Source organism: Arvicola amphibius, chromosome 4, assembly GCF_903992535.2.
Source record: "Arvicola amphibius chromosome 4, mArvAmp1.2, whole genome shotgun sequence".
In the NCBI taxonomy this organism is placed as follows: Eukaryota; Metazoa; Chordata; class Mammalia; order Rodentia; family Cricetidae; genus Arvicola; species Arvicola amphibius.
Genome location: NC_052050.1, coordinates 59,694,340 through 59,699,708, shown reverse-complemented (window position 1 = coordinate 59,699,708; position 5,369 = coordinate 59,694,340). Strand labels below are relative to the sequence as shown.

Genomic DNA, 5,369 nt, shown 5'->3' with positions numbered 1-5,369 from the left:
TAACACTGTGAGCCAGGAGGCACTGGGGCATATCTATTCCCAAAAGGTGTAAAGATTCGGGATTATAGGGCAGACCAGAACACCTCATTTATGGTCTTCAGGTCCTGCAATAGTCTGTGGGTTCCGTTTGACTTCTTTACTGCCCAGATGGGGCTTTGCATGGAGCATTACCAGGGCTATTCCAATAGCCCAGTGATCAGAAGTTTACCACGAGGCTGCGTTTCCTCAGCCTTTAAAGGATGTTAGGACCCACGAGGGAAAAATGTGGCTGTCGGTGAGTTTCCTGGAACTGAGTTATCCCTGACTGAGGAGAAGCTTGTTGGGTGACGTGGGGGCCTATAGCAGAGATTATGGGGGAGGACAGCTAGCAGGCCCCAGATAGTGCACAGCCGTCACGGAACAGGAGAGTCAGTGTTATGAACGCCACAAGAGCCTCTGGACCCTCTTGAGGAGTGGTTAGAGAAAGCTTTGTGGGTGGAGACGAGTGCAGGGGACGAGAGGTCTGAGAGAAGACGGGAGCAGAGTTATTAAGAGAAGACATGGCTGGCATTGGAAAAGCTGGAGGCTGAGGGGAGCCTTGTGTGAAGGAGGCACTATCAAAAAATGTCCTCAGGGCTGAGTTCACTGAAGAGTGAGACTCTCATGAGGGACGAGGGTCCTCATGCAAATCTCAGAATCCTTTCTTAAATTACAAGAGCAGTCTAACTGCAGGAGACAGCTATAGCTCAATGTACCACCGGCAGCCAGTGTTCCCATTCAGAAACATGATAAAGGCTGGGTTTTCTTATAAAGGAAAAATGTGGGGGGGTTTTATGGTTTGTTTGTTTGGGTTTTTTTTTTGTTGTTGTTCTTTTTTAAGATTCTGAGGATCAAACTTAGACTAGTTTTTTTTTTTCACTTTTAATACATGGTGGGGTGAGTCAGAGAGGACAATGTGAGACCCTTTGTGGGTTTTGTTAAAGTTACAGTGCTGAAGGATTCGCTTAGGGCGACAGACGTCCTGTGTGCAAGGAGCACACCCTGTCTGACCACATGGACTCCCGAGACTTGCTTTCTTTCTGGGCATCCCTAAGGGAACGGCCTTCCCAGCCTAACTCTGGAGCTTAACCTGTCTGGTTGTTCAGGATGCTAAGCTTGAAGGGCTACTCACAAGCTGAAAATGGCCACAAGCCAACTGTGAGGGAGGACTCACCATCCTAGAGAAATCCAAGTCTCTCTGGCCAGGACACCTGGCAGAAGGAAAACAGCAGGTGCAAACACTCAGCAACCTCTGCCCTGAGAACAGTGGCACACGTGGGCAAAGGCGTGAGGGAGAGAGGAATGGCCTGACAGGAAGGACATTGGTCTCATTGATCTCTTTGGAGACCAGACTGTTGAGGCAACAGGCCCTCTAAAGGTTGTCAACCTGACTGCGTCTGGAATAAGCACAAGGTGCTCAGCCCTCCTGTGAGGGTTTTCCTGAGTGTTGAAGCAGGCAGACACACTCTAAGCGAGAGCAGCACCTTCCTTTCGCAGCTGGGGAACAGGACTTGGGAGAAGGAAACTGTTCGCCCTCACTCTCAATGGCAAGTTCACCTCTCCTATTGCCGCGATGTTCTCTCCAATATTAGAAACAAGTTCTTTGGTGTTTCAGCGTAGACTGAAGTGCAGCAGCTCTGCAGGACTCCTCCAGGCTTTCAGGCCGGAGTGGGACAGCTGAGATGTCCAGCCTCACGGAGTGAGCAACTGCCAGTTCTCAGCCTCTCCAGCGTAAGGTGGACTACACCACACACACGCACACATATACATAACACACACACATACTACACCACACACACGCACACATATACATAACACACACACATACTACACCACACACACGCACATATATACATAACACACACACATACTACACCACACACACGCACACATATACATAACACACACACATACCACACACAAATACACACCACAAATACATACATAGCACACATACATACCACACACATACACACCACACACACACATACATACATAACACACACACATACACACCAGACACACACACACATACACACCACAAACACACATACACATTCTATCAATTCTCTTCCCTTAAAGAAGGTTAATTCAGATGCCAACAAATCAAAATTTACCTAGGGATCTCATGCTGGGAGGAGAAAAAGGCTGGAGCCTGGTGCCAACCAGAAGAGGAACTCATTCCCAGCAAGATTTCACACAGGTCTGACATCTTGTCAGGCCATCTTGCAGAGAGACAGGAGCTAGTGCAGGGATAACAGCCAGGCTACACTTCCATCAGGCCTGAATAGTTACTCATTGCTCTCTGTTTAAACTGAACTTTGTACCAGGGCCCTGAAGATGGCCTGGGGCCCCGGGGTGCGGATGGGGTGGGGGCTCACTGGACCTGTCATCCGTTCCCCTCCCATTGCTCTATATTGGCTGAATCTCTGTTCCTGGCTGTTCGCCATCTCCTGTCTGTCTAATTGAAGACAGGTGCCGAGCGTAGGTTGTTAGGGGCTCAGTTTCCTATCCTAACAACGCAGATAGAACGACATATGGGTTCACTCCGGAGGGGCTGTGGCTGTTCTTGTACCATGTTGGGGGACTCTCCAAGAAGAAAACGAGCCCCTTACTCTTGTGGATTACAGCTGGCTGACCTCCTTCTCCGCTACCCTAAAGTACCACCAAAGTCTAGGCTTAGCAACTGTAAAAGGATCCACTCCTCAGGGACGGGAAGGAGAATTCACAGGGTGTCTTTCTGTCTGCAGCGCATATTCTTTTCTTAAAGATTTATTTATTTGTATTTTATGTATAGGTGTTTTGCCTGCATGCATGTCTGTGCACCATATGTCTGCATTGCACATGGAGGCTCAAAGAGGGCTCAGATGCCCTAGAACTGCAGTTAGAGACAGTTGTGAGCCACTGTGTGGGTGCTGGGAATCGAACCTGGGTGCTCTGCAGGAGCAGTCAGTGCTCTTCACTGCTGAGACTGCGAAATATTGGTTACCTTTCCTGTTTGTTATTCTGCTTTTTTTCTCTTTTCTGTCTCTGCCCTCCCAGTTTTAACTGAGCAATATTTTGAGATGTTCTTTTTTTTTTCTTGGCATACCAGTCAGCTCACCTTTTTCTTGTACAGTTATTGCCCAGGGGTTCGCAATACACATGAGCAGCTAATCCAGTCCCACTCCTGAAGAGCACCATCTTCTGTGCATGGGACTCCAGGGCCAGGCCTTTGTCCTCAGTGTAGAAGACTTTGAAGACAAATTAGTATAAAGGAAGGCTGGGTTTATTAAAAGGCACTTTAAGAAAGAATTTAAGCGTAAGGATTAAGAGAGGCGTTCCGACAGGGAGACACGCCCACGAGCATGCGTGCAGGTTTCTAGAAGGGACTCGCCCTCCTCCAAATCTTTTACAACAGTCCTGTTACCACTTCAGCAGGGGTTTTGTCTTCACTGTTTCTGAGACACAGGGTCTCCCAGTGTAGCCTTTGCTGCCCTAGAACTCACAAAGCTGACTTCACACTCAGAGATCCACCTGCGTCTGCCTCACAAGTGCTGGGTTTTGAAGCTATTACCTTCTAAGAGTTGCTAAGGAACCTGAGCGAGACCATCAGATAGTCCCCATGGCCACTTGACAGGATTTTACAGTCTGTGATGTTCAAGTGTCGATCACAGGGGTGAAGGAGGGCAGGTTGTCTCCACAGAAAATGAAAACAGCCTTATTTGTGATTCCCAGAAAACATCGAGGGCAGTGGTTCTCAGCCTTCCTATCCCTCTGTTGTGGTGACCCCCAAGCATAAAATTATTTTCATCGCTACTTCATAATTGTCATTTTGCTGCTGTGACGAATTGTAATGTGACTATCTGATATGTAGGATATCTGATGTGCAAGCCCTGTGAAAGGGTCATTGGACCCCTGAAAGGGTCATGACCCACAGATTGAGAACTGCTGGTCTAGGAGAAAAGTGAGGCCCTACTCAAGATCACATGCGTTCTGGCTTTACGCCTGATTCATTGACATCTCCATAGCTAAATGTGAAAGAAATATCTTTAAGTTGGCAGCATCCACAGCAAATGCTGGGGTTCTTGCTTCTCTACCGGCAAGCTCTGGAGCGTGGGTCCTTTCTCTTTCCCACATCCCCATAGTTTCCCAGTCTGTCCTGCTGTAGTTGCCCTAAAACTTGCAGAACGCAGTATAACTCAACAGACCCACTCCCAGGACGTATTCAGGAGTGGGACAGGTGTGTCTACAGAGACGCTGTACGTGAACGATCACACCAACACTGTTCACACCAGCTGAAAGGGAAGCAGCCTAGATGTATCTCTCAGCTGGGAAAGGAAGGGCCAGATGGGTGTGGCTCTGGGGAGGAACCTCAAGAAGCAGAATCAAAGCCTCCGATGTGGTCCTTCAGTACTTCAGCGGTAAATCCTGGCACAGAAAGCAGGCTGGTGTTTACTGGGGGCTTGGGGAAAGGGACTTGAGTGCCCTCTTGATAAACACGAGTTTTGGGGATGGGGCGATGAAACGCCTTGCAATTAGGTGAGAGTTATGACCGCACACTTGAACTGAATGTCGCTGAGGTCCTCGCTCACAGATGGCACATTGTATGCGGTCTAAATTTACCTCAAAATGTTTTCTCCTATAGCGTTCTGCTCTGGGATATGGCTCTAGTATTTTCTATTGTCTCTTTGGGGATGTAAGTTTTTATCCTTATAAACTCACCATTTATTATGGGTTTCCTTATCAGCTCTTCAGAGAGAGTTGATGATCCTGGGTCGTCTTCTCATCCTTAAGATAGCAAATCAAATAAGCACAGTGTTCACTAAGGACTGCGTGTTAAAGGCTTAGTCTCCAGTGAGCGCTCATGGGAGACTGAGAACCTTTAAGAGGAGGGGTCTAATGGGAGGATGTCCAGTCCCTGGCAGCCTGGCCATGAATGGATAGTCAGAGTCTAGCCTCTTTCTTTTCCTTTGTCTCCAGGTCACGAAGGGAAGCCTCTCTGCTCCATCATAGACTCCCCCAAGACAACCCAGCAGCTGACCACGGATGAAGATCCCAAAACAAATAAAATGTTTTCTCTGTGTCTGCCAATCTCTCCAGGTTTATGGTACAGTCATGGCAGCTGACTAAAACTTCAGGGCTCTGTACCACTGTGGGTAACACAGGAGCTTTGTGTTAGGAAATGCCTGGTGCTCTTTGCTTTTGTTTTTGTGTTGTTTTGCTTTTAGTATATACTTTTAAAAAAATTATTTTAGGGGGCTGGAGAGATGGCTCAGAGGTTAAGAGCATTGCCTGCTCTTCCAAAGGTCCTGAGTTCAATTCCCGGCAACCACATGGTGGCTCACAGCCATCTGTAAAGAGGTCTGGTG

General features: G+C 48.0%; 1 long non-coding RNA gene across 1 annotated transcript; it reads left to right on the top strand.

The window, feature by feature from the left end:
• Positions 1 to 1,104: 1,104 nt before the first annotated feature.
• Positions 1,105 to 5,091, top strand: LOC119813718. Its single transcript, XR_005285211.2, has 2 exons — positions 1,105 to 1,754; positions 4,981 to 5,091. It is a non-coding gene; the product is annotated as an uncharacterized LOC119813718 (long non-coding RNA).
• The last annotated feature ends 278 nt before the right edge of the window (positions 5,092 to 5,369 follow it).